The sequence below is a fragment of the Carassius gibelio genome, chromosome A9, assembly GCF_023724105.1.
Source record: "Carassius gibelio isolate Cgi1373 ecotype wild population from Czech Republic chromosome A9, carGib1.2-hapl.c, whole genome shotgun sequence".
NCBI classification, from domain to species: Eukaryota; Metazoa; Chordata; class Actinopteri; order Cypriniformes; family Cyprinidae; genus Carassius; species Carassius gibelio.
The window spans coordinates 2,366,799-2,394,298 of NC_068379.1; the positions used below are offsets into that span (position 1 = coordinate 2,366,799).

The 27,500-nt window shown below is 47.4% G+C and overlaps 18 non-coding genes across 18 annotated transcripts; all 18 read left to right on the forward strand.

Moving 5' to 3' along the window:
- Nucleotides 1–125: 125 nt before the first annotated feature.
- trnak-cuu (transfer RNA lysine (anticodon CUU)) lies at nt 126–198 on the forward strand. The gene has a single exon. It is a non-coding gene; the product is annotated as a tRNA-Lys (tRNA).
- Nucleotides 199–1,071: 873 nt separating this feature from the next.
- Nucleotides 1,072–1,144, forward strand: trnar-ccu (transfer RNA arginine (anticodon CCU)). The gene has a single exon. It is a non-coding gene; the product is annotated as a tRNA-Arg (tRNA).
- Nucleotides 1,145–2,204: 1,060 nt separating this feature from the next.
- Nucleotides 2,205–2,277, forward strand: trnar-ccu (transfer RNA arginine (anticodon CCU)). The gene has a single exon. It is a non-coding gene; the product is annotated as a tRNA-Arg (tRNA).
- Nucleotides 2,278–3,267: 990 nt separating this feature from the next.
- On the forward strand, nt 3,268–3,340 carry trnar-ccu (transfer RNA arginine (anticodon CCU)). The gene has a single exon. It is a non-coding gene; the product is annotated as a tRNA-Arg (tRNA).
- A 1,633-nt stretch (nt 3,341–4,973) lies between these two features.
- Nucleotides 4,974–5,046, forward strand: trnar-ccu (transfer RNA arginine (anticodon CCU)). Its single transcript has one exon. It is a non-coding gene; the product is annotated as a tRNA-Arg (tRNA).
- Nucleotides 5,047–5,434: 388 nt separating this feature from the next.
- trnar-ccu (transfer RNA arginine (anticodon CCU)) lies at nt 5,435–5,507 on the forward strand. The gene has a single exon. It is a non-coding gene; the product is annotated as a tRNA-Arg (tRNA).
- A 2,412-nt stretch (nt 5,508–7,919) lies between these two features.
- trnar-ccu (transfer RNA arginine (anticodon CCU)) lies at nt 7,920–7,992 on the forward strand. The gene has a single exon. It is a non-coding gene; the product is annotated as a tRNA-Arg (tRNA).
- A 388-nt stretch (nt 7,993–8,380) lies between these two features.
- Nucleotides 8,381–8,453, forward strand: trnar-ccu (transfer RNA arginine (anticodon CCU)). Its single transcript has one exon. It is a non-coding gene; the product is annotated as a tRNA-Arg (tRNA).
- Nucleotides 8,454–13,880: 5,427 nt separating this feature from the next.
- Nucleotides 13,881–13,953, forward strand: trnar-ccu (transfer RNA arginine (anticodon CCU)). The gene has a single exon. It is a non-coding gene; the product is annotated as a tRNA-Arg (tRNA).
- A 2,130-nt stretch (nt 13,954–16,083) lies between these two features.
- Nucleotides 16,084–16,156, forward strand: trnar-ccu (transfer RNA arginine (anticodon CCU)). Its single transcript has one exon. It is a non-coding gene; the product is annotated as a tRNA-Arg (tRNA).
- Nucleotides 16,157–16,544: 388 nt separating this feature from the next.
- Nucleotides 16,545–16,617, forward strand: trnar-ccu (transfer RNA arginine (anticodon CCU)). The gene has a single exon. It is a non-coding gene; the product is annotated as a tRNA-Arg (tRNA).
- Nucleotides 16,618–17,880: 1,263 nt separating this feature from the next.
- On the forward strand, nt 17,881–17,953 carry trnar-ccu (transfer RNA arginine (anticodon CCU)). Its single transcript has one exon. It is a non-coding gene; the product is annotated as a tRNA-Arg (tRNA).
- Nucleotides 17,954–19,563: 1,610 nt separating this feature from the next.
- trnar-ccu (transfer RNA arginine (anticodon CCU)) lies at nt 19,564–19,636 on the forward strand. Its single transcript has one exon. It is a non-coding gene; the product is annotated as a tRNA-Arg (tRNA).
- Nucleotides 19,637–21,766: 2,130 nt separating this feature from the next.
- trnar-ccu (transfer RNA arginine (anticodon CCU)) lies at nt 21,767–21,839 on the forward strand. The gene has a single exon. It is a non-coding gene; the product is annotated as a tRNA-Arg (tRNA).
- A 388-nt stretch (nt 21,840–22,227) lies between these two features.
- On the forward strand, nt 22,228–22,300 carry trnar-ccu (transfer RNA arginine (anticodon CCU)). The gene has a single exon. It is a non-coding gene; the product is annotated as a tRNA-Arg (tRNA).
- Nucleotides 22,301–22,695: 395 nt separating this feature from the next.
- On the forward strand, nt 22,696–22,767 carry trnai-uau (transfer RNA isoleucine (anticodon UAU)). The gene has a single exon. It is a non-coding gene; the product is annotated as a tRNA-Ile (tRNA).
- A 2,664-nt stretch (nt 22,768–25,431) lies between these two features.
- Nucleotides 25,432–25,504, forward strand: trnar-ccu (transfer RNA arginine (anticodon CCU)). The gene has a single exon. It is a non-coding gene; the product is annotated as a tRNA-Arg (tRNA).
- Nucleotides 25,505–25,967: 463 nt separating this feature from the next.
- trnai-uau (transfer RNA isoleucine (anticodon UAU)) lies at nt 25,968–26,039 on the forward strand. Its single transcript has one exon. It is a non-coding gene; the product is annotated as a tRNA-Ile (tRNA).
- The last annotated feature ends 1,461 nt before the right edge of the window (nt 26,040–27,500 follow it).

Consider the following 27,500-nt stretch of genomic DNA (forward strand, 5'->3'; position numbering starts at 1 on the left):
GTGAAAAGCTGAGGCCAATTTGACCTCTAATAATATTCAGTCATCTAGAAGACTCTTTGTGTGCATTGTAAAGGCCTCCTGAATAAGATTGAGATATAAAAGGGCAAGTTAGCATCTGTTTTCAAGCCCCAGTGGCCTAATGGATAAGGCACTGGCCTCTTAAGCCAGGGATTGTGGGATTGAGTCCCATCTGGGGTGAATAGAGCAGAGTGGACCAGCGGAAGCGTGTGTAACCCAGAGGTTGAAGGATCGAAACGATCCTCTGCTAAGCCTTTTTGAAACTCAGGATGCCTTTACAATACACACAAAGAGTTAACTTCTAGACACTCCTGAGGCACTGGCCTCCTAAGCCAGAGATTGTGGTTTCATGTCCGGGCAAGGTTGATTACAGCAGAGTGGCGCAGCGGAAGCGTGCTGGGCCCATAACCCAGAGGTCGATGGATCGAAACCATCCTCTGCTATGACCTTTTAACTTCTAAACACTCCTGAGACCCTAAAAAACGTCAAAAGCAACAAGCTGGTCGTGAAAAGCTGAGGCCAATTTGACCTCTCATAATATTCAGTCATCTAGAAGACTCTTTGTGTGCATTGTAAAGGCCTCCTGAATACAGCAGAGTGGCGCAGCGGAAGCGTGCTGGGCCCATAACCCAGAGGTCGATGGATCGAAACCATCCTCTGCTAAGGCATTTTAAATCTCAATCTTATTCAGGAGGCCTTTACAATATACAAAAAGAGTTAACTTCTAGACACTCCTGAGGCACTGGCCTCCAAAGCCAGAGATTGTGGTTTCAAGTCCGGTCAAGGTTGATTACAGCAGAGTGGCGCAGCGGAAGCGTGCTGGGCCCATAACCCAGAGGTCGATGGATCGAAACCATCCTCTGCTATGACCTTTTAACTTCTAAACACTCCTGAGACCCTAAAAAACGTCAAAAGCAACAAGCTGGTCGTGAAAAGCTGAGGCCAATTTGACCTCTCATAATTTTCAGTCATCTAGAAGACTCTTTGTTTGCATTGTAAAGGCCTCCTGAATAAGATTGAGATATAAAAGGGCAAGTTAGCATCTGTTTTCAAGCCCCAGTGGCCTAATGGATAAGGCACTGGCCTCCTAAGCCAGGGATTGTGGGTTCGAGTCCCATCTGGGGTGAATACAGCACAGTGGCTCAGCGGAAGCGTGCTGGGCCCAGAGCTCGAAGGATCGAAACCATCCTCTGCTAAGCCTTTTTGAGTCTCAGGATGCCTTTACAATACACACAAAGAGTTAACTTCTAGACACTCCTGAGGCACTGGCCTCCTAAGCCAGAGATTGTGGTTTCAAGTCCAGTCAAGGTTGATTACAGCAGAGTGGCGCAGCGGAAGCGTGCTGGTCAAAATAATCCAGAGGTCGATGGATCGAAACCATCCTTTGTTAAGGCATTTTAAATCTAAATCTTATTCAGGAGGCCTTTACAATATACAAAAAGAGTTAACTTCTAGACACTCCTGAGGCACTGGCTTCCTAAGCCAGAGATTGTGGTTTCAAGTCCGGTCAAGGTTGATTACAGCAGAGTGGCGCAGCGGAAGCGTGCTGGGCCCATAACCCAGAGGTCGATGGATCGAAACCATCCTCTGCTAAGGCATTTTAAATCTCAATCTTATTCAGGAGGCTTTTACAATATACAAAAAGAGTTAACTTCTAGACACTCCTGAGGCACTGGCCTCCAAAGCCAGAGATTGTGGTTTCAAGTCCGGTCAAGGTTGATTACAGCAGAGTGGCGCAGCGGAAGCGTGCTGGGCCCATAACCCAGAGGTCGATGGATCGAAACCATCCTCTGCTAAGGCATTTTAAATCTCAATCTTATTCAGGAGGCCTTTACAATACGCACAAAAAGTTAACATCTATACAGCCCTGAGGCACTGGCCTCCTAAGCCAGAGATTGTGGTTTCGAGTCCGGTCAAGGTGCACTACAGCAGAGTGGCGCAGCGGAAGCGTGCTGGGCCCATAACCCAGAGGTCGATGGATCGAAACCATCCTCTGCTATGACCTTTTAACTTCTAAACACTCCTGAGTCCCTAAAAAGGGTCAAAAGCCACAAGCTGGTCGTGAAAAGCTGAGGCCAATTTGACCTCTCATAATATTCAGTCATCTAGAAGACTCTTTGTGTGCATTGTAAAGGCCTCCTGAATAAGATTGAGATATAAAAGGGCAAGTTATCGTCTGTTTTCAAGCCCCAGTGGCCTAATGGATAAGGCACTGGCCTCCTAAGCCAGGGATTGTGGGTTCGAGTCCCATCTGGTGTGAATACAGTAGAGTGGAGCAGCGGAAGCATGCTCCACCCAGAGGTTGAAGGATCAAAACCATCCTCTGCTAACCCTTTTTGAAACTCAGGATGCCTTTACAATACACACAAAGAGTTAACTTCTAGACACTCCTGAGGCACTGGCCTCCTAAGCCAGAGATTGTGGTTTCTAGTCCGTTCAAGGTTGATTACAGCAGAGTGGTGCAGCGGAAGCGTGCTGGGCCCATAATCCAGAGGTCGTTGGATCGAAACCATCCTCTGCTATGACCTTTTATCTTCTAAACACTCCTGAGTCCCTAAAAAGTGTCAAAAGCCACAAGCTGGTCGTGAAAAGCTGAGGCCAATTTGACCTCTCATAATATTCAGTCATCTAGAAGACTCTTTGTGTGCATTGTAAAGGCCTCCTGAATAAGATTGAGATATAAAAGGGCAAGTTAGCATCTGTTTTCAATCCCCAGTGGCCTAATGGATAAGGCACTGGCCTCCTAAGCCAGGGATTGTGGGTTAGAGTTCCATCTGGGGTGAATACAGCAGAGTGGAGCAGCGGAAGCGTGCTGGTCCCATAACCCAGAGGTCGATGGATCGAAGCCATCCTCTGATAAGGCATTTTAAATCTTAATCTTATTCAGGAGGCCTTTACAATACGCACAAAAAGTTAACATCTATACAGCCCTGAGGCACTGGCCTCCTAAGCCAGAGATTGTGGTTTCGAGTCCGGTCAAGGTGCACTACAGCAGAGTGGCGCAGCGGAAGCGTGCTGGGCCCATAACCCAGAGGTCGATGGATCGAAACCATACTCTGCTATGACCTTTTAACTTCTAAACACTCCTGAGTCCCTAAAAAGGGTCAAAAGCCACAAGCTGGTCGTGAAAAGCTGAGGCCAATTTGACCTCTCATAATATTCAGTCATCTAGAAGACTCTTTGTGTGCATTGTAAAGGCCTCCTGAATAAGATTGAGATATAAAAGGGCAAGTTATCGTCTGTTTTCAAGCCCCAGTGGCCTAATGGATAAGGCACTGGCCTCCTAAGCCAGGGATTGTGGGTTCGAGTCCCATCTGGTGTGAATACAGTAGAGTGGAGCAGCGGAAGCATGCTCCACCCAGAGGTTGAAGGATCAAAACCATCCTCTGCTAAGCCTTTTTGAAACTCAGGATGCCTTTACAATACACACAAAGAGTTAACTTCTAGACACTCCTGAGGCACTGGCCTCCTAAGCCAGAGATTGTGGTTTCTAGTCCGTTCAAGGTTGATTACAGCAGAGTGGTGCAGCGGAAGCGTGCTGGGCCCATAATCCAGAGGTCGTTGGATCGAAACCATTCTCTGCTATGACCTTTTATCTTCTAAACACTCCTGAGTCCCTAAAAAGTGTCAAAAGCCACAAGCTGGTCGTGAAAAGCTGAGGCCAATTTGACCTCTCATAATATTCAGTCATCTAGAAGACTCTTTGTGTGCTGGTCCCATAACCCAGAGGTCGATGGATCGAAACCATCCTCTGCTATGACCTTTTAACTTCTAAACACTCCTGAGTCCCTCCTGAGTGTGGTTTGCAAATTCGGTCAAGGTTGATTACAGCAGAGTGGCGCAGCGGAAGCGTGCTGGGCCCATAACCCAGAGGTCGATGGATCGAAACCATCCTCTGCTAAGGCATTTTAAATCTCAATCTTATTCAGGAGGCCTTTACAATATACAAAAAGTTAACATCTATACACTCCTGAGGCACTGGCCTCCAAAGCCAGAGATTGTGGTTTCAAGTCCGGTCAAGGTTGATTACAGCAGAGTGGTGCAGCGGAAGCGTGCTTGGCCCATAACCCAGAGGTCGATGGATCGAAACCATCCTCTGCTAAGGCATTTTAAATCTCAATCTTATTCAGGAGGCCTTTACAATACGCACAAAAAGTTAACATTTATACACCCTTGAGGCACAGGCCTCCTAAGCCAGAGATTGTGGTTTCGAGTCCGGTCAAGGTGCACTACAGCAGATTGGCGCAGCGGAAGCTTGCTGGGCCCATAACCCAGAGGTCGATGGATCGAAACCATCCTCTGCTATGACCTTTTAACTTCTAAACACTCCTGAGTCCCTAAAAATGGTCAAAAGCCACAAGCTGGTCGTGAAAAGCTGAGGCCAATTTGACCTCTCATAATATTCAGTCATCTAGAAGACTCTTTGTGTGCTTTGTAAAGGCCTCCTGAATAAGATTGAGATTGTGGTTTCAAGTCCGGTCAAGGTTGATTACAGCAGAGTGGCGCAGCAGAAGCGTGCTGGGCCCATAACCCAGAGGTCGATGGATCGAAACCATCCTCTGCTAAGGCATTTTAAATCTCCATCTTATTCAGGAGGCCTTTACAATACGCACAAAAAGATAATGTCTATACACCCTTGAGGCACTGGCCTCCTAAGCCAGAGATTGTGGTTTCGAGTCCAGTCAAGGTGCACTACAGCAGAGTGGCGCAGCGGAAGCGTGCAGGGCCCATAACCCAGAGGTCGATGGATCGAAACCATCCTCTGCTATGACCTTTTCACTTCTAAACACTCCTGAGTCCCTAAAAATGGTCAAAAGCCACAAGCTGGTCGTGAAAAGCTGAGGCCAATTTGACCTCTCATAATATTCAGTAATCTAGAAGACTCTTTGTGTGCATTGTAAAGGCCTCCTGAATAAGATTGAGATATAAAAGGGCAAGTTAGCATCTGTTTTCAAGCCCCAGTGGCCTAATGGGTAAGGCACTGGCCTCCTAAGCCAGGGATTGTGGGTTCGAGTCCCATCTGGGGTGAATACAGCAGAATGGATTGGAAATCTCAATCTTATTTAGGAGGCCTTTACAATATACAAAAAGAGTTAACTTCTAGACACTCCTGAGGCACTGGCCTCCTAAACCAGAGATTGTGGTTTCGAGTCTGCTCAAGGTGGACTACAGCGGAAGCGTGCTGGGCCCATAACCCAGAGGTCGATGGATTGAAACCATCCTCTGCTATGACCTTTTAACTTCTAAACACTCCTGAGTCCCTAAAAAGGGTCAAAAGCCACAAGCTGGTCTTGAAAAGGTGAGGCCAATTTGACCTCTCATAATATTCAGTCATCTAGAAGACTCTTTGTGTGCATTTTAAAGGCCTCCTGAATAAGATTGAGATATAAAAGGGCAAGTTAGCATCTGTTTTCAAGCCCTAGTTGCCTAATGGATAAGGCACTGGCCTCCTAAGCCAGGGATTGTGGGTTCGAGTCCCATCTGGGGTGAATACAGCAGAGTGGAGCAGGCGGAAGCGTGCTCAACCCAGAGGTTGAAGGATTGAAACCAACTTCTGCTAAGCCTTTTTGAAACTCAGGATGCCTTTACAAGACACACAAAGAGTTAACTTCTAGACACTCCTGAGGCACTGGCCTCCTAAGCTAGAGATTGTGGTTTCAAGTCCAGTCAAGGTTGATTACAACAGAGTGGCGCAGCGGAAGCGTGCTGGGCCTATAACCCAGAGGTCGATGGATCGAAACCATCCTCTGCTAAGGCATTTTAAATCTCAATCTTATTCAGGAGGCCTTTACAATATACAAAAAGAGTTGACTTCTAGACACTCCTGAGGCACTGGCCTCCAAAGCCAGAGATTGTGGTTTCAAGTCCGGTCAAGGTTGATTACAGCAGAGTGGTGCAGCGGAAGCGTGCTGGGCCCATAACCCAGAGGTCGATGGATCGAAACCATCCTCTGCTAAGGCATTTTAAATCTCAATCTTATTCAGGAGGCCTTTACAATATACAAAAAGTGTTGACTGCTAGACACTCCTGAGGCACTGGCCTCCAAAGCCAGAGATTGTGGTTTCAAGTCCGGTCAAGGTTGATCACAGCAGAGTGGCGCAGTGGAAGCGTGCCTGGCCCATAACCCAGAAGTCGATGGATCGAAACCATCCTCTGATAAGGCATTTTAAATCTCAATCTTATTCAGGAGGCCTTTACAATACGCACAAAGTGTTAACATCTATACACCCCTGAGGCACTGGCCTCCTAAGCCAGAGATTGTGGTTTCGAGTCCGGTCAAGGTGGACTACAGCAGAGTGGTGCAGCGGAAGCGTGCTGGGCCCATAACCCAGAGGTCGATGGATCGAAACCATCCTCTGCTAAGGCATTTTAAATCTCAATCTTATTCAGGAGGCCTTTACAATATACAAAAGAGTTAACTGCTAGACACTCCTGAGGCACTGGCCTCCTAAGCCAGAGATTGTGGTTTCGAGTCAGCTCAAGGTGGACTACAGCAGAGTGGCACAGCGGAAGCGTGCTGGGCCCATAACCCAGAGGTCGATGGATTGAAACCATCCTCTGCTATGACCTTTTAACTTCTAAACACTCCTGAGTCCCTAAAAAGGGTCAAAAGCCACAAGCTGGTCTTGAAAAGCTGAGGCCAATTTGACCTCTCATAATATTCAGTCATCTAGAAGACTCTTTGTGTGCATTGTAAAGGCCTCCTGAATGGATAAGGCACTGGCCTCCTAAGCCAGGGATTGTGGGTTCGAGTCCCATCTGGGGTGAATACAGCACAGTGGCTCAGCGGAAGCGTGCTGGTCAAAATAACCCAGAGGTCGATGGATCGAAACCATCCTCTGCTGAGGCATTTTAAATCTCAATCTTATTCAGGAGGCCTTTACAATATACAAAAAGAGTTAACTTCTAGACACTCCTGAGGCACTGGCCTCCTAAGCCAGAGATTGTGGTTTCAAGTCCGGTCAAGGTTGATTACAGCAGAGTGGCGCAGCAGAAGCGTGCTGGGCCCATAACCCAGAAGTCGATGGATCGAAACCATCCTCTGCTAAGGCATTTTAAATCTCCATCTTATTCAGGAGGCCTTTACAATACGCACAAAAAGTTAACATTTATACACCCTTGAGGCACAGGCCTCCTAAGCCAGAGATTGTGGTTTCGAGTCCGGTCAAGGTGCACTACAGCAGATTGGCGCAGCGGAAGCTTGCTGGGCCCATAACCCAGAGGTCGATGGATCGAAACCATCCTCTGCTATGACCTTTTAACTTCTAAACACTCCTGAGTCCCTAAAAATGGTCAAAAGCCACAAGCTGGTCGTGAAAAGCTGAGGCCAATTTGACCTCTCATAATATTCAGTCATCTAGAAGACTCTTTGTGTGCTTTGTAAAGGCCTCCTGAATAAGATTGAGATTGTGGTTTCAAGTCCGGTCAAGGTTGATTACAGCAGAGTGGCGCAGCAGAAGCGTGCTGGGTCCATAACCCAGAGGTCGATGGATCGAAACCATCCTCTGCTAAGGCATTTTAAATCTCCATCTTATTCAGGAGGCCTTTACAATACGCACAAAAAGATAATGTCTATACACCCTTGAGGCACTGGCCTCCTAAGCCAGAGATTGTGGTTTCGAGTCCAGTCAAGGTGCACTACAGCAGAGTGGCGCAGCGGAAGCGTGCAGGGCCCATAACCCAGAGGTCGATGGATCGAAACCATCCTCTGCTATGACCTTTTAACTTCTAAACACTCCTGAGTCCCTAAAAATGGTCAAAAGCCACAAGCTGGTCGTGAAAAGCTGAGGCCAATTTGACCTCTCATAATATTCAGTAATCTAGAAGACTCTTTGTGTGCATTGTAAAGGCCTCCTGAATAAGATTGAGATATAAAAGGGCAAGTTAGCATCTGTTTTCAAGCCCCAGTGGCCTAATGGGTAAGGCACTGGCTTCCTAAGCCAGGGATTGTGGGTTCGAGTCCCATCTGGGGTGAATACAGCAGAGTGGATTGGAAATCTCAATCTTATTTAGGAGGCCTTTACAATATACAAAAAGAGTTAACTTCTAGACACTCCTGAGGCACTGGCCTCCTAATCCAGAGATTGTGGTTTCGAGTCTGCTCAAGGTGGACTACAGCGGAAGCGTGCTGGGCCCATAACCCAGAGGTCGATGGATTGAAACCATCCTCTGCTATGACCTTTTAACTTCTAAACACTCCTGAGTCCCTAAAAAGGGTCAAAAGCCACAAGCTGGTCTTGAAAAGGTGAGGCCAATTTGACCTCTCATAATATTCAGTCATCTAGAAGACTCTTTGTGTGCATTTTAAAGGCCTCCTGAATAAGATTGAGATATAAAAGGGCAAGTTAGCATCTGTTTTCAAGCCCTAGTTGCCTAATGGATAAGGCACTGGCCTCCTAAGCCAGGGATTGTGGGTTCGAGTCCCATCTGGGGTGAATACAGCAGAGTGGAGCAGGCGGAAGCGTGCTCAACCCAGAGGTTGAAGGATTGAAACCAACTTCTGCTAAGCCTTTTTGAAACTCAGGATGCCTTTACAAGACACACAAAGAGTTAACTTCTAGACACTCCTGAGGCACTGGCCTCCTAAGCTAGAGATTGTGGTTTCAAGTCCGGTCAAGGTTGATTACAACAGAGTGGCGCAGCGGAAGCGTGCTGGGCCTATAACCCAGAGGTCGATGGATCGAAACCATCCTCTGCTAAGGCATTTTAAATCTCAATCTTATTCAGGAGGCCTTTACAATATACAAAAAGAGTTGACTTCTAGACACTCCTGAGGCACTGGCCTCCAAAGCCAGAGATTGTGGTTTCAAGTCCGGTCAAAGTTGATTACAGCAGAGTGGTGCAGCGGAAGCGTGCTGGGCCCATAACCCAGAGGTCGATGGATCGAAACCATCCTCTGCTAAGGCATTTTAAATCTCAATCTTATTCAGGAGGGCTTTACAATATACAAAAAGTGTTGACTGCTAGACACTCCTGAGGCACTGGCCTCCAAAGCCAGAGATTGTGGTTTCAAGTCCGGTCAAGGTTGATCACAGCAGAGTGGCGCAGTGGAAGCGTGCCTGGCCCATAACCCAGAAGTCGATGGATCGAAACCATCCTCTGATAAGGCATTTTAAATCTCAATCTTATTCAGGAGGCCTTTACAATACGCACAAAGTGTTAACATCTATACACCCCTGAGGCACTGGCCTCCTAAGCCAGAGATTGTGGTTTCGAGTCCGGTCAAGGTGGACTACAGCAGAGTGGCGCAGCGGAAGCGTGCTGGGCCCATAACCCAGAGGTCGATGGATCGAAACCATCCTCTGCTAAGGCATTTTAAATCTCAATCTTATTCAGGAGGCCTTTACAATATACAAAAGAGTTAACTGCTAGACACTCCTGAGGCACTGGCCTCCTAAGCCAGAGATTGTGGTTTCGAGTCAGCTCAAGGTGGACTACAGCAGAGTGGCACAGCGGAAGCGTGCTGGGCCCATAACCCAGAGGTCGATGGATTGAAACCATCCTCTGCTATGACCTTTTAACTTCTAAACACTCCTGAGTCCCTAAAAAGGGTCAAAAGCCACAAACTGGTCTTGAAAAGCTGAGGCCAATTTGACCTCTCATAATATTCAGTCATCTAGAAGACTCTTTGTGTGCATTTTAAAGGCCTCCTGAATAAGATTGAGATATAAAAGGGCAAGTTAGCATCTGTTTTCAAGCCCTAGTTGCCTAATGGATAAGGCACTGGCCTCCTAAGCTAGGGATTGTGGGTTCGAGTCCCATATGGGGTGAATACAGCAAAGTGGAGCAGCGGAAGCGTGCTCAACCCAGAGGTTGAAGGATCGAAACCATCGTCTGCTAAGCCTTTTTGAAACTCAGGATGCCTTTACAATACACACAAAGAGTTAACTTCTAGACACTCCTGAGGAACTGGCCTCCTAAGCCAGAGATTGTGGTTTCAAGTCCGGTCAAGGTTGATTACAGCAGAGTGGCGCAGCGGAAGCGTGCTGGACCCAGAGGTCGATGGATCGAAACCATCCTCTGCTAAGGCATTTTAAATCTCAATCTTATTCAGGAGGCCTTTACAATATACAAAAAGAGTTAACTTCTAGACACTCCTGAGGCACTGGCCTCCAAAGCCAGAGATTGTGGTTTCAAGTCCGGTCAAGGTTGAGTACTGCAGAGTGGCGCAGCGGAAGGGTGCTGGGCCCATAACCCAGAGGTCGATGGATCGAAACCATCCTCTGCTAAGGCACTTTAAATCTCAATCTTATTCAGGAGGCCTTTACAATACGCACAAAAAGTTAACATCTATACAGCCCTGAGGCACTGGCCTCCTAAGCCAGAGATTGTGGTTTCGAGTCCGGTCAAGGTGCACTATAGCAAAGTGGCACAGCGGATGCGTGCTGGGCCCAAAAACCAGAGGTCGATGGATCGAAGCCATCCTCTGCTATGACCTTTTAACTTCTAAACACTCCTGAGTCCCTAAAAAGCGTCAAAAGCCACAAGCTGGTCGTGAAAAGCTGAGGCCAATTTGACCTCTCATAATATTCAGTCATCTAGAAGACTCTTTGTGTGCATTGTAAAGGCCTCCTGAATGGATAAGGCACTGGCCTCCTAAGCCAGGGATTGTGGGTTCGAGTCCCATCTGGGGTGAATACAGCACAGTGGCTCAGCGGAAGCGTGCTGGTCAAAATAACCCAGAGGTCGATGGATCGAAACCATCCTCTGCTGAGGCATTTTAAATCTCAATCTTATTCAGGAGGCCTTTACAATATACAAAAAGAGTTAACTTCTAGACACTCCTGAGGCACTGGCCTCCTAAGCCAGAGATTGTGGTTTCAAGTCCGGTCAAGGTTGATTACAGCAGAGTGGCGCAGCGGAAGCGTGCTGGGCCCATAACCCAGAGGTCGATGGATCGAAACCATCCTCTGCTAAGGCATTTTAAATCTCAATCTTATTCAGGAGGCCTTTACAATATACAAAAAGAGTTAACTTCTAGACACTCCTGAGGCACTGGCCTCCTAAGCCAGAGATTGTGGTTTCAAGTCCGGTCAAGGTGGACTACAGCAGAGTGGCTCAGCGGAAGCGTGCTGGGCCCATAACCCAGAGGTCGATGGATCGAAACCATCCTCTGCTATGACCTTTTAACTTCTAAACACTCCTGAGTCCCTAAAAAGGGTCAAAAGCCACAAGCTGGTCGTGAAAAGCTGAGGCCAATTTGACCTCTCATAATATTCAGTCATCTAGAAGACTCTTTGTGTGCATTGTAAAGGCCTCCTGAATAAGATTGAGATATAAAAGGGCAAGTTAGCATCTGTTTTCAAGCCCCAAGTGGCCTAATGGATAAGGCACTGGCCTCCTAAGCCAGGGATTGTGGTTTCAAGTCCGGTCAAGGTTGATTGCAGCAGAGTGGCGCAGCAGAAGCGTGCTGGGCCCATAACCCAGAGGTCGATGGTTCGAAACCATCCTCTGCTAAGGCATTTTAAATCTCAATCGTATTCAGGAGGCCTTTACAATACGCACAAAAAGTTAACATCTCTACACCCTTGAGGCACTGGCCTCCTAAGCCAGAGATTGTGGTTTCGAGTCCGGTCACAGGGCACTACAGCAGAGTGGCGCAGCGGAAGCGTGCTGGGCCCATAACCCAGAGGTCGATGGATCGAAACCATCCTCTGCTATGACCTTATAACTTCTAAACACTCCTGAGTCCCTAAAAATGGTCAAAAGCCACAAGCTGGTCGTGAAAAGCTGAGGCCAAGTTGACCTCTCATAATATTCAGTCATCTAGAAGACTCTTTGTGTGCATTGTAAAGGCCTCCTGAATAAGATTGAGATATAAAAGGGCAAGTTAGCATCTGTTTTCAAGCCCCAAGTGGCCTAATGGATAAGGCACTGGCCTCCTAAGCCAGGGATTGTGGGTTCGAGTCCCATCTGGAGTGAATACAGCAGAGTGGAGCAGCGGAAGCGTACTCAACCCAGAGGTTGAAGGATCAAAAGCATCTTCTGCTAAGCCTTTTTGAAACTCAGGATGCCTTTACAATACACACAAAGAGTTAACTTCTAGACGCTCCTGAGGCATTGGCCTCCTAAGCCAGAGATTGTGGTTTCAAGTCCGGACAAGGTTGATTACAGCAGAGTGGCGCAGCAGAAGTGTGCTGGGCCCATAACCTAGAGGTCGATGGATCGAAACCATCCTCTGCTAAGGCATTTTAAATCTCAATCTTATTCAGGAGGCCTTTACAATACGCACAAAGTGTTAACTTCTATACACCCCTGAGGCACTGGCCTCCTAAGCCAGAGATTGTGGTTTCGAGTCCGGTCAAGGTGGACTACAGCAGTGTGGCGCAGCGGAAGCGTGCTGGGCCCATAACACAGAGGTCGATGGATCGAAACCATCCTCTGCTAAGGCATTTTAAATCTCAATCTTATTCAGGAGGCCTTTACAATATACAAAAGAGTTAACTTCTAGACACTCCTGAGGCACTGGCCTCGTAAGCCAGAGATTGTGGTTTCAAGTCCGGTCGAGGTTGATTACAGCAGAGTGGCGCAGCGGAAGCGTGCTTGACCCAGAGGTCGATGGATCGAAACCATCCTCTGCTAACGCATTTTAAATCTCAATCTTATTCAGGAGCCCTTTTCAATATACAAAAAGAGTTAACTTCTAGACACTCCTGAGGCACTGGCCTCCAAAGCCAGAAATTGTGGTTTCAAGTCCGGTCAAGGTTCAGTACAGCAGAGTGGCGCAGCGGAAGCGTGCTGGGCCCATAACCCAGAGGTCGATGGATCGAAACCATCCTCTGCTAAGGCATTTTAAATCTCAATCTTATTCAGGAGGCCTTTACAATACGCACAAAAAGTTAACATCTATACTGCCCTGAGGCACTGGCCTCCTAAGCCAGAGATTGTGATTTCGAGTCCAGTCAAGGTGCACTATAGCAAAGTGGCACAGCGGAAGCGTGCTGGGCCCATAACCCAGAGGTCGATGGATCGAAACCATCCTCTGCTATGACCTTTTAACTTCTAAATACTCCTGAGTCCCTAAAAAGCGTCAAAAGCCACAAGCTGGTCGTGAAAAGCTGAGGCCAATTTGACCTCTCATAATATTCAGTCATCTAGAAGACTCTTTGTGTGCATTGTAAAGGCCTCCTGAATGGATAAGGCACTGGCCTCCTAAGCCAGGGATTGTGGGTTCGAGTCCCATCTGGGGTGAATACAGCACAGTGGCTCAGCGGAAGCGTGCTGGTCAAAATAACCCAGAGGTCGATGGATCGAAACCATCCTCTGCTGAGGCATTTTAAATCTCAATCTTATTCAGGAGGCCTTTACAATATACAAAAAGAGTTAACTTCTAGACACTCCTGAGGCACTGGCCTCCTAAGCCAGAGATTGTGGTTTCAAGTCCGGTCAAGGTTGATTACAGCAGAGTGGCGCAGCGGAAGCGTGCTGGGCCCATAACCCAGAGGTCGATGGATCGAAACCATCCTCTGCTAAGGCTTTTTAAATCTCAATCTTATTCAGGAGGCCTTTACAATATACAAAAAGAGTTAACTTCTAGACACTCCTGAGGCACTGGCCTCCTAAGCCAGAGATTGTGGTTTCAAGTCCGGTCAGGGTGGACTACAGCAGAGTGGCTCAGCGGAAGCGTGCTGGGCCCATAACCCAGAGGTCGATGCATCGAAACCATCCTCTGCTATGACCTTTTAACTTCTAAACACTCCTGAGTCCCTAAAAAGGGTCAAAAGTCACAAGCTGGTCGTGAAAACCTGAGGTCAATTTGACCTCTCATAATATTCAGTCATCTAGAAGACTCTTTGCGTGCATTGTAAAGGCCTCCTGAATAAGATTGAGATATAAAAGGGCAAGTTAGCATCTGTTTTCAAGCCCCAGTGGCCTAATGGATAAGGCACTGGCCTCCTAAGCCAGGGATTGTGGGTTAGAGTCCCATCTGGGGTGAATACAGCAGAGTGGAGCAGTGGAAGCGTGCTGGGCCCAGAGGTTGAAGGATCGAAACCATCCTCTGCTAAGGCATTTTTAAATCTCAATCTTATTCAGGAGGCCTTTACAATATACAAAAAGAGTTAACTTCTAGACACTCCTGAGGCACTGGCCTCCTAAGCCAGAGATTGTGGTTTCAAGTCCAGTCAAAGTTGATTACAGCAGAGTGGCGCAGCGGAAGCATGCTGGGCCCATAACCCAGAGGTCGATGGATCGAAACCATCCTCTGCTATGACCTTTTAACTTCTAAACACTCCTGAGTCCCTAAAAATGGTCAAAAGCCACAAGCTGGTCGTGAAAAGCTGAGGCCAAGTTGACCTCTCATAATATTCAGTCATCTAGAAGACTCTTTGTGTGCATTGTAAAGGCCTCCTGAATAAGATTGAGATATAAAAGGGCAAGTTAGCATCTGTTTTCAAGCCCCAAGTGGCCTAATGGATAAGGCACTGGCCTCCTAAGCCAGGGAGTGTGGTTTGCAAATTCTGTCAAGGTTGATTACAGCAGAGTGGCGGAGCTGAAGAGTGCTGGGCCCATAACCCAGAGGTCGATGGATCGAAACCATCCTCTGCTAAGGCATTTTAAATCTCAATCTTATTCAGGAGGCCTTTACAATATACAAAAAGTTAACATCTATACACTCCTGAGGCACTGGCCTCCAAAGCCAGAGATTGTGGTTTCACGTCCGGTCAAGGTTGATTACAGCAGAGTGGTGCAGCGGAAGCGTGCTTGGCCCATAACCCAGAGGTCGATGGATCGAAACCATCCTCTGCTAAGGCATTTTAAATCTCAATCTTATTCAGGAGGCCTTTACAATACGCACAAAAAGTTAACATCTGTAAACCCTTGAGGCACTGGCCTCCTAAGCCAGAGATTGTGGTTTCGAGTCCGGTCAAGGTGCACTACAGCAGAGTGGCGCAGCGGAAGTGTGCTAGGCCCATAACCCAGAGGTCGATGGATCGAAACCATCCTCTGCTATGACCTTTTAACTTCTAAACACTCCTGAGTCCCTAAAAAGGGTCAAAAGCCACAAGCTGGTCGTGAAAAGCTGAGGCCAATTTGACCTCTCATAATATTCAGTCATCTAGAAGACTCTTTGTGTGCATTGTAAAGGCCTCCTGAATAAGATTGAGATTGTGGTTTCAAGTCCGGTCAAGGTTGATTACAGCAGAGTGGCGCAGCAGAAGCGTGCTGGGCCCATAACCCAGAAGTCGATGGATCGAAACCATCCTCTGCTAAGGCATTTTAAATCTCCATCTTATTCAGGAGGCCTTTACAATACGCACAAAAAGTTAACATTTATACACCCTTGAGGCACAGGCCTCCTAAGCCAGAGATTGTGGTTTCGAGTCCGGTCAAGGTGCACTACAGCAGATTGGCGCAGCGGAAGCTTGCTGGGCCCATAACCCAGAGGTCGATGGATCGAAACCATCCTCTGCTATGACCTTTTAACTTCTAAACACTCCTGAGTCCCTAAAAATGGTCAAAAGCCACAAGCTGGTCGTAAAAAGCTGAGGCCAATTTGACCTCTCATAATATTCAGTCATCTAGAAGACTCTTTGTGTGCTTTGTAAAGGCCTCCTGAATAAGATTGAGATTGTGGTTTCAAGTCCGGTCAAGGTTGATTACAGCAGAGTGGCGCAGCAGAAGCGTGCTGGGCCCATAACCCAGAGGTCGATGGATCGAAACCATCCTCTGCTAAGGCATTTTAAATCTCCATCTTATTCAGGAGGCCTTTACAATACGCACAAAAAGATAATGTCTATACACCCTTGAGGCACTGGCCTCCTAAGCCAGAGATTGTGGTTTCGAGTCCAGTCAAGGTGCACTACAGCAGAGTGGCGCAGCGGAAGCGTGCAGGGCCCATAACCCAGAGGTCGATGGATCGAAACCATCCTCTGCTATGACCTTTTAACTTCTAAACACTCCTGAGTCCCTAAAAATGGTCAAAATCCACAAGCTGGTCGTGAAAAGCTGAGGCCAATTTGACCTCTCATAATATTCAGTAATCTAGAAGACTCTTTGTGTGCATTGTAAAGGCCTCCTGAATAAGATTGAGATATAAAAGGGCAAGTTAGCATCTGTTTTCAAGCCCCAGTGGCCTAATGGGTAAGGCACTGGCCTCCTAAGCCACGGATTGTGGGTTCGAGTCCCATCTGGGGTGAATACAGCAGAGTGGATTGGAAATCTCAATCTTATTTAGGAGGCCTTTACAATATACAAAAAGAGTTAACTTCTAGACACTCCTGAGGCACTGGCCTCCTAAACCAGAGATTGTGGTTTCGAGTCTGCTCAAGGTGGACTACAGCGGAAGCGTGCTGGGCCCATAACCCAGAGGTCGATGGATTGAAACCATCCTCTGCTATGACCTTTTAACTTCTAAACACTCCTGAGTCCCTAAAAAGGGTCAAAAGCCACAAGCTGGTCTTGAAAAGGTGAGGCCAATTTGACCTCTCATAATATTCAGTCATCTAGAAGACTCTTTGTGTGCATTTTAAAGGCCTCCTGAATAAGATTGAGATATAAAAGGGCAAGTTAGCATCTGTTTTCAAGCCCTAGTTGCCTAATGGATAAGGCACTGGCCTCCTAAGCCAGGGATTGTGGGTTCGAGTCCCATCTGGGGTGAATACAGCAGAGTGGAGCAGGCGGAAGCGTGCTCAACCCAGAGGTTGAAGGATTGAAACCAACTTCTGCTAAGCCTTTTTGAAACTCAGGATGCCTTTACAAGACACACAAAGAGTTAACTTCTAGACACTCCTGAGGCACTGGCCTCCTAAGCTAGAGATTGTGGTTTCAAGTCCAGTCAAGGTTGATTACAACAGAGTGGCGCAGCGGAAGCGTGCTGGGCCTATAACCCAGAGGTCGATGGATCGAAACCATCCTCTGCTAAGGCATTTTAAATCTCAATCTTATTCAGGAGGCCTTTACAATATACAAAAAGAGTTGACTTCTAGACACTCCTGAGGCACTGGCCTCCAAAGCCAGAGATTGTGGTTTCAAGTCCGGTCAAGGTTGATTACAGCAGAGTGGTGCAGCGGAAGCGTGCTGGGCCCATAACCCAGAGGTCGATGGATCGAAACCATCCTCTGCTAAGGCATTTTAAATCTCAATCTTATTCAGGAGGCCTTTACAATATACAAAAAGTGTTGACTGCTAGAAACTCCTGAGGCACTGGCCTCCAAAGCCAGAGATTGTGGTTTCAAGTCCGGTCAAGGTTGATCACAGCAGAGTGGCGCAGTGGAAGCGTGCCTGGCCCATAACCCAGAAGTCGATGGATCGAAACCATCCTCTGATAAGGCATTTTAAATCTCAATCTTATTCAGGAGGCCTTTACAATACGCACAAAGTGTTAACATCTATACACCCCTGAGGCACTGGCCTCCTAAGCCAGAGATTGTGGTTTCGAGTCCGGTCAAGGTGGACTACAGCAGAGTGGCGCAGCGGAAGCGTGCTGGGCCCATAACCCAGAGGTCGATGGATCGAAACCATCCTCTGCTAAGGCATTTTAAATCTCAATCTTATTCAGGAGGCCTTTACAATATACAAAAAGAGTTAACTTCTAGACACTCCTGAGGCACTGGCCTCCTAAGCCAGAGATTGTGGTTTCAAGTCCGGTCAAGGTGGACTACAGCAGAGTGGCTCAGCGGAAGCGTGCTGGGCCCATAACCCAGAGGTCGATGCATCGAAACCATCCTCTGCTATGACCTTTTAACTTCTAAACACTCCTGAGTCCCTAAAAAGGGTCAAAAGTCACAAGCTGGTCGTGAAAACCTGAGGTCAATTTGACCTCTCATAATATTCAGTCATCTAGAAGACTCTTTGCGTGCATTGTAAAGGCCTCCTGAATAAGATTGAGATATAAAAGGGCAAGTTAGCATCTGTTTTCAAGCCCCAGTGGCCTAATGGATAAGGCACTGGCCTCCTAAGCCAGGGATTGTGGGTTAGAGTCCCATCTGGGGTGAATACAGCAGAGTGGAGCAGTGGAAGCGTGCTGGGCCCAGAGGTTGAAGGATCGAAACCATCCTCTGCTAAGGCATTTTTAAATCTCAATCTTATTCAGGAGGCCTTTACAATATACAAAAAGAGTTAACTTCTAGACACTCCTGAGGCCCTGGCCTCCTAAGCCAGAGATTGTGGTTTCAAGTCCAGTCAAAGTTGATTACAGCAGAGTGGCGCAGCGGAAGCATGCTGGGCCCATAACCCAGAGGTCGATGGATCGAAACCATCCTCTGCTATGACCTTTTAACTTCTAAACACTCCTGAGTCCCTAAAAATGGTCAAAAGCCACAAGCTGGTCGTGAAAAGCTGAGGCCAAGTTGACCTCTCATAATATTCAGTCATCTAGAAGACTCTTTGTGTGCATTGTAAAGGCCTCCTGAATAAGATTGAGATATAAAAGGGCAAGTTAGCATCTGTTTTCAAGCCCCAAGTGGCCTAATGGATAAGGCACTGGCCTCCTAAGCCAGGGAGTGTGGTTTGCAAATTCTGTCAAGGTTGATTACAGCAAAGTGGCGCAGCGGAAGCGTGCTGGGCCCATAACCCAGAGGTCGATGGATCGAAACCATCCTCTGCTAAGGCATTTTAAATCTCAATCTTATTCAGGAGGCCTTTACAATATACAAAAAGTTAACATCTATACACTCCTGAGGCACTGGCCTCCAAAGCCAGAGATTGTGGTTTCAAGTCCAGACAAGGTTGATTACAGCAGAGTGGTGCAGCGGAAGCGTGCTTGGCCCATAACCCAGAGGTCGATGGATCGAAACCATCCTCTGCTAAGGCATTTTAAATCTCAATCTTATTCAGGAGGCCTTTACAATATACAAAAAGTGTTGACTGCTAGACACTCCTGAGGCACTGGCCTCCAAAGCCAGAGATTGTGGTTTCAAGTCCGGTCAAGGTTGATCACAGCAGAGTGGCGCAGTGGAAGCGTGCTTGGCCCATAACCCAGAAGTCGATGGATCGAAACCATCCTCTGATAAGGCATTTTAAATCTCAATCTTATTCAGGAGGCCTTTACAATACGCACAAAGTGTTAACATCTATACACCCCTGAGGCACTGGCCTCCTAAGCCAGAGATTGTGGTTTCGAGTCCGGTCAAGGTGGACTACAGCAGAGTGGCGCAGCGGAAGCGTGCTGGGCCCATAACCCAGAGGTCGATGGATCGAAACCATCCTCTGCTAAGGCATTTTAAATCTCAATCTTATTCAGGAGGCCTTTACAATATACAAAAAGAGTTAACTTCTAGACACTCCTGAGGCACTGGCCTCCTAAGCCAGAGATTGTGGTTTCAAGTCCGGTCAAGGTGGACTACAGCAGAGTGGCTCAGCGGAAGCGTGCTGGGCCCATAACCCAGAGGTTGATGCATCGAAACCATCCTCTGCTATGACCTTTTAACTTCTAAACACTCCTGAGTCCCTAAAAAGGGTCAAAAGTCACAAGCTGGTCGTGAAAACCTGAGGTCAATTTGACCTCTCATAATATTCAGTCATCTAGAAGACTCTTTGTGTGCATTGTAAAGGCCTCCTGAATAAGATTGAGATATAAAAGGGCAAGTTAGCATCTGTTTTCAAGCCCCAGTGGCCTAATGGATAAGGCACTGGCCTCCTAAGCCAGGGATTGTGGGTTAGAGTCCCATCTGGGGTGAATACAGCAGAGTGGAGCAGTGGAAGCGTGCTGGGCCCAGAGGTTGAAGGATCGAAACCATCCTCTGCTAAGGCATTTTTAAATCTCAATCTTATTCAGGAGGCCTTTACAATATACAAAAAGAGTTAACTTCTAGACACTCCTGAGGCACTGGCCTCCTAAGCCAGAGATTGTGGTTTCAAGACCAGTCAAAGTTGATTACAGCAGAGTGGCGCAGCGGAAGCATGCTGGGCCCATAACCCAGAGGTCGATGGATCGAAACCATCCTCTGCTATGACCTTTTAACTTCTAAACACTCCTGAGTCCCTAAAAATGGTCAAAAGCCACAAGCTGGTCGTGAAAAGCTGAGGCCAAGTTGACCTCTCATAATATTCAGTCATCTAGAAGACTCTTTGTGTGCATTGTAAAGGCCTCCTGAATAAGATTGAGATATAAAAGGGCAAGTTAGCATCTGTTTTCAAGCCCCAAGTGGCCTAATGGATAAGGCACTGGCCTCCTAAGCCAGGGAGTGTGGTTTGCAAATTCTGTCAAGGTTGATTACAGCAGAGTGGCGCAGCGGAAGCGTGCTGGGCCCATAACCCAGAGGTCGATGGATCGAAACCATCCTCTGCTAAGGCATTTTAAATCTCAATCTTATTCAGGAGGCCTTTACAATATACAAAAAGTTAACATCTATACACTCCTGAGGCACTGGCCTCCAAAGCCAGAGATTGTGGTTTCAAGTCCGGTCAAGGTTGATTACAGCAGAGTGGTGCAGCGGAAGCGTGCTTGGCCCATAACCCAGAGGTCGATGGATCGAAACCATCCTCTGCTAAGGCATTTTAAATCTCAATCTTATTCAGGAGGCCTTTACAATACGCACAAAAAGTTAACATCTGTACACCCTTGAGGCACTGGCCTCCTAAGCCAGAGATTGTGGTTTCGAGTCCGGTCAAGGTGCACTACAGCAGAGTGGCGCAGCGGAAGTGTGCTAGGCCCATAACCCAGAGGTCGATGGATCGAAACCATCCTCTGCTATGACCTTTTAACTTCTAAACACTCCTGAGTCCCTAAAAAGGGTCAAAAGCCACAAGCTGGTCGTGAAAAGCTGAGGCCAATTTGACCTCTCATAATATTCAGTCATCTAGAAGACTCTTTGTGTGCATTGTAAAGGCCTCCTGAATAAGATTGAGATTGTGGTTTCAAGTCCGGTCAAGGTTGATTACAGCAGAGTGGCGCAGCAGAAGCGTGCTGGGCCCATAACCCAGAAGTCGATGGATCGAAACCATCCTCTGCTAAGGCATTTTAAATCTCCATCTTATTCAGGAGGCCTTTACAATACGCACAACAAGTTAACATTTATACACCCTTGAGGCACAGGCCTCCTAAGCCAGAGATTGTGGTTTCGAGTCCGGTCAAGGTGCACTACAGCAGATTGGCGCAGCGGAAGCTTGCTGGGCCCATAACCCAGAGGTCGATGGATCGAAACCATCCTCTGCTATGACCTTTTAACTTCTAAACACTCCTGAGTCCCTAAAAATGGTCAAAAGCCACAAGCTGGTCGTGAAAAGCTGAGGCCAATTTGACCTCTCATAATATTCAGTCATCTAGAAGACTCTTTGTGTGCTTTGTAAAGGCCTCCTGAATAAGATTGAGATTGTGGTTTCAAGTCCCGTCAAGGTTGATTACAGCAGAGTGGCGCAGCAGAAGCGTGCTGGGCCCATAACCCAGAGGTCGATGGATCGAAACCATCCTCTGCTAAGGCATTTTAAATCTCCATCTTATTCAGGAGGCCTTTACAATACGCACAAAAAGATAATGTCTATACACACTTGAGGCACTGGCCTCCTAAGCCAGAGATTGTGGTTTCGAGTCCAGTCAAGGTGCACTACAGCAGAGTGGCGCAGCGGAAGCGTGCAGGGCCCATAACCCAGAGGTCGATGGATCGAAACCATCCTCTGCTATGACCTTTTAACTTCTAAACACTCCTGAGTCCCTAAAAATGGTCAAAAGCCACAAGCTGGTCGTGAAAAGCTGAGGCCAATTTGACCTCTCATAATATTCAGTAATCTAGAAGACTCTTTGTGTGCATTGTAAAGGCCTCCTGAATAAGATTGAGATATAAAAGGGCAAGTTAGCATCTGTTTTCAAGCCCCAGTGGCCTAATGGGTAAGGCACTGGCCTCCTAAGCCAGGGATTGTGGGTTCGAGTCCCATCTGGGGTGAATACAGCAGAGTGGATTGGAAATCTCAATCTTATTTAGGAGGCCTTTACAATATACAAAAAGAGTTAACTTCTAGACACTCCTGAGGCACTGGCCTCCTAAACCAGAGATTGTGGTTTCGAGTCTGCTCAAGGTGGACTACAGCGGAAGCGTGCTGGGCCCATAACCCAGAGGTCGATGGATTGAAACCATCCTCTGCTATGACCTTTTAACTTCTAAACACTCCTGAGTCCCTAAAAAGGGTCAAAAGCCACAAGCTGGTCTTGAAAAGGTGAGGCCAATTTGACCTCTCATAATATTCAGTCATCTAGAAGACTCTTTGTGTGCATTTTAAAGGCCTCCTGAATAAGATTGAGATATAAAAGGGCAAGTTAGCATCTGTTTTCAAGCCCTAGTTGCCTAATGGATAAGGCACTGGCCTCCTAAGCCAGGGATTGTGGGTTCGAGTCCCATCTGGGGTGAATACAGCAGAGTGGAGCAGGCGGAAGCGTGCTCAACCCAGAGGTTGAAGGATCGAAACCAACTTCTGCTAAGTCTTTTTGAAACTCAGGATGCCTTTACAAGACACACAAAGAGTTAACTTCTAGACACTCCTGAGGCACTGGCCTCCTAAGCTAGAGATTGTGGTTTCAAGTCCGGTCAAGGTTGATTACAACAGAGTGGCGCAGTGGAAGCGTGCTGGGCCTATAACCCAGAGGTCGATGGATCGAAACCATCCTCTGCTAAGGCATTTTAAATCTCAATCTTATTCAGGAGGCCTTTACAATATACAAAAAGAGTTGACTTCTAGACACTCCTGAGGCACTGGCCTCCAAAGCCAGAGATTGTGGTTTCAAGTCCGGTCAAGGTTGATTACAGCAGAGTGGTGCAGCGGAAGCGTGCTGGGCCTATAACCCAGAGGTCGATGGATCGAAACCATCCTCTGCTAAGGCATTTTAAATCTCAATCTTATTCAGGAGGCCTTTACAATATACAAAAAGAGTTGACTGCTAGACACTCCTGAGGCACTGGCCTCCAAAGCCAGAGATTGTGGTTTCAAGTCCGGTCAAGGTTGATCACAGCAGAGTGGCGCAGTGGAAGCGTGCCTGGCCCATAACCCAGAAGTCGATGGATCGAAACCATCCTCTGATAAGGCGTTTTAAATCTCAATCTTATTCAGGAGGCCTTTACAATACGCACAAAGTGTTAACATCTATACACCCCTGAGGCACTGGCCTCCTAAGCCAGAGATTGTGGTTTCGAGTCCGGTCAAGGTGGACTACAGCAGAGTGGCGCAGCGGAAGCGTGCTGGGCCCATAACCCAGAGGTCGATGGATCGAAACCATCCTCTGCTAAGGCATTTTAAATCTCAATCTTATTCAGGAGGCCTTTACAATATACAAAAGAGTTAACTGCTAGACACTCCTGAGGCACTGGCCTCCTAAGCCAGAGATTGTGGTTTCGAGTCAGCTCAAGGTGGACTACAGCAGAGTGGCACAGCGGAAGCGTGCTGGGCCCATAACCCAGAGGTCGATGGATTGAAACCATCCTCTGCTATGACCTTTTAACTTCTAAACACTCCTGAGTCCCTAAAAAGGGTCAAAAGCCACAAGCTGGTCTTGAAAAGCTGAGGCCAATTTGACCTCTCATAATATTCAGTCATCTAGAAGACTCTTTGTGTGCATTTTAAAGGCCTCCTGAATAAGATTGAGATATAAAAGGGCAAGTTAGCATCTGTTTTCAAGCCCTAGTTGCCTAATGGATAAGGCACTGGCCTCCTAAGCTAGGGATTGTGGGTTCGAGTCCCATCTGGGGTGAATACAGCAAAGTGGAGCAGCGGAAGCGTGCTCAACCCAGAGGTTGAAGGATCGAAACCATCGTCTGCTAAGCCTTTTTGAAACTCAGGATGCCTTTACAATACACACAAAGAGTTAACTTCTAGACACTCCTGAGGAACTGGCCTCCTAAGCCAGAGATTGTGGTTTCAAGTCCGGTCAAGGTTGATTACAGCAGAGTGGCGCAGCGGAAGCGTGCTGGACCCAGAGGTCGATGGATCGAAACCATCCTCTGCTAAGGCATTTTAAATCTCAATCTTATTCAGGAGGCCTTTACAATATACAAAAAGAGTTAACTTCTAGACACTCCTGAGGCACTGGCCTCCTAAGCCAGAGATTGTGGTTTCGAGTCCGGTCAAGGTGCACTATAGCAAAGTGGCACAGCGGATGCGTGCTGGGCCCAAAAACCAGAGGTCGATGGATCGAAGCCATCCTCTGCTATGACCTTTTAACTTCTAAACACTCTTGAGTCCCTAAAAAGCGTCAAAAGCCACAAGCTGGTCGTGAAAAGCTGAGGCCAATTTGACCTCTCATAATATTCAGTCATCTAGAAGACTTTTTGTGTGCATTGTAAAGGCCTCCTGAATGGATAAGGCACTGGCCTCCTAAGCCAGGGATTGTGGGTTCGAATCCCATCTGGGGTGAATATAGCACAGTGGCTCAGCGGAAGCGTGCTGGTCAAAATAACCCAGAGGTCGATGGATCGAAACCATCCTCTGCTAAGGCATTTTAAATCTCAATCTTATTCAGGAGGCCTTTACAATATACAAAAAGAGTTAACTTCTAGACACTCCTGAGGCACTGGCCTCCAAAGCCAGAGATTGTGGTTTCAAGTCCGGTCAAGGATGATTACAGCAGAGTGGCGCAGCGGAAGCGTGCTGGGCCCATGACCCAGATGTCGATGGATCGAAACCATCCTCTGCTAAGGCATTTTAAATCTCAATCTTATTCAGGAGGCCTTTACAATACGCACAAAATGTTAACATCTATACAGCCCTGAGGCACTGGCCTCCTAAGCCAGAGATTGTGGTTTCGAGTCCGGTCAAGGTGCATTACAGCAGAGTGGCGCAGCGGAAGCGTGCTGGGCCCATAACCCAGAGGTCGATGTATCGAAACCATCCTCTGCTATTACCTTTTAACTTCTAAACACTCCTGAGTCCCTAAAAAGGGTCAAAAGCCACAAGCTGGTCGTGAAAAGCTGAGGCCAATTTGACCTCTCATAATATTCAGTCATCTAGAAGTCTCTTTGTGTGCATTGTAAAGGCCTCCTGAATAAGATTGAGATTGTGGTTTCAAGTCAGGTCAAGGTTGATTACAGCAGAGTGGCGCAGCGGAAGCGTGCTGGGCCCATAACCCAGAGGTCGATGGATCGAAACCATCCTCTGCTAAAGCATTTTAAATCTCAATCTTATTCAGGAGGCCTTTACAATACGCACAAGAAGTTAACATCTATACAGCCCTGAGGCACTGGCCTCCTAAGAAAGAGATTGTGGTTTCGAGTCCGGTCAAGGTGCACTACAGCAGAGTGGAGCAGCGGAAGCGTGCTGGGCCCATAACCCAGAGGTCGATGGATCGAAACCATCCTCTGCTATGACCTTTTAACTTCTAAACACTCTTGAGTCCCTAAAAAGGGTCAAAAGCCACAAGCTGGTCGTGAAAAGCTGAGGCCAATTTGACCTCTCATAATATTCAGTCATCTAGAAGACTCTTTGTGTGCATTGTAAAGGACTCCTGAATAAGATTGAGATATAAAAGGGCAAGTTAGCATCTGTTTTCAAGCCCCAGTGGCCTAATGGATAAGGCATTGGCCTCCTAAGCCAGGGATTGTGGGTTCAAGTCCCATCTGGGGTGAATACAGCAGAGTGGAGCAGCGGAAGCGTGCTGGGCTCAGAGTTTGAAGGATCGAAAACATCCTCTGCTATGACTTTTCACTTCTAAACACTCCTGAGTCCCTAAAAAGCGTCAAAAGACACAAGCTGGTCATGAAAAGCTTCGGCCAATTTGACCTCTCATTATATTCAGTCATCTAGAAGACTCTTTGTGTGCATTGTAAAGGCCTCCTGAATGGATAAGGCACTGGCCTCCTAAGCCAGGGATTGTGGGTTCGAGTCCCATCTGGGGTGAATACAGCACAGTGGCTCAGCGGAAGTGTGCTGGGCCCAGAGCTCGAAGCATCCAAACCATCCTCTCTTACATCTCAATCTTATTCAGGAGGCCTTTACAATACGCACAAAAAGTTAACATCTATACAGCCCTGAGGCACTGGCCTCCTAAGCCAGAGATTGTGGTTTTGAGTCCGGTCAAGTGGCAATACAGCAGAGTGGCGCAGCGGAAGCGTGCTGGGCCTATAACCCAGAGGTTGATGGATCGAAACCATCCTCTGCTATGACCTTTTAACTTCTAAACACTCTTGAGTCCCTAAAAAGGAACAAAAGAAACAAGCTGGTCGTGAAAAGCTGAGGCCAATTTGACCTCTCATAATATTCAGTCATCTAGAAGACTCTTTTTGTGCATTGTAAAGGCCTCCTGAATGGATAAGGCACTGGCCTCCTAAGCCAGGGATTGTGGGTTTGAGTCCCATCTGGGGTGAATACAGCAGAGTGGCGCAGCGGAAGCGTGCTGGGCCCATAACCCAGAGGTCTATGGATCGAAACGATCCTCTGCTAAGCCTTTTTGAAACTCAGGATGCCTTTACAATACACACAAAGAGTTAACTTCTAGACACTCCTGAGGCACTGGCCTCCTAAGCCAGAGATTGTGGTTTCGAGTCCGGTCAAGGTGCACTACAGCAGAGTGGCGCAGCTAAGGCATTTTAAATCTCAATCTTATTCAGGAGGCCTTTACAATACGCACAAAAAGTTAACATCTATACAGCCCTGAGGCACTGGCCTCCTAAGCCAGAGATTGTGGTTTCGAGTCCCATCTTGGGTGAATACAGCACAGTGGCTCAGCGGAAGCGTGCTGGGCCCAGAGGTCGAACGATCGAAACCATCCTCTGCTAAACCTTTTTGAGTCTCAGGATGCCTTTACAATACACACAAAGAGTTAACTTCTAGACACTCCTGAGGCACTGGCCTCCTAAGCCAGAGATTGTGGTTTCAAGTCCGGTCAAGGTTGATTACAGCAGAGTGGCGCAGCGGAAGTGTGCTGGGCCCACAACCCAGAGGTCGATGGATCGAAACCATCCTCTGCTAAGGCATTTTAAATCTCAATCTTATTCAGGAGGCCTTTACAATATACAAAAAGAGTTAACTTCTTGACCCTCCTGAGGCACTGGCCTCCAAAGCCAGAGATTGTGGTTTCAAGTACGGTCAAGGTTGATTACAGCAGAGTGGCGCAGCGGAAGCGTGCTGGGCCCATAACCCAGAGGTCGATGGATCGAAACCATCCTCTGCTAAGACATTTTAAATCTCAATCTTATTCAGGAGGCCTTTACAATACGCACAAAAAGTTAACATCTATACAGCCCTGAGGCACTGGCCTCCTAAGCCAGAGATTGTGGTTTCGAGTCCGGTCAAGGTGTACTACAGCAGATTGGCGCACCGGATGCGTGATGGGCCCATAACCCAGAGGTCGATGGATCGAAACCATCCTCTGCTATGACCTTTTAACTTCTAAACACTCCTGAGACCCTAAAAAACGTCAAAAGCAACAAGCTGGTCGTGAAAAGCTGAGGCCAATTTGACCTCTCATAATATTCAGTCATGTAGAAGACTCTTTGTGTGCATTGTAAAGGCCTCCTGAATGGATAAGGCACTGGCCTCCTAAGCCAGGGATTGTGGGTTCGAGTCCCATCTGGGGTGAATACAGCACAGTGGCTCAGCGGAAGCTTGCTGGGCCCAGAGCT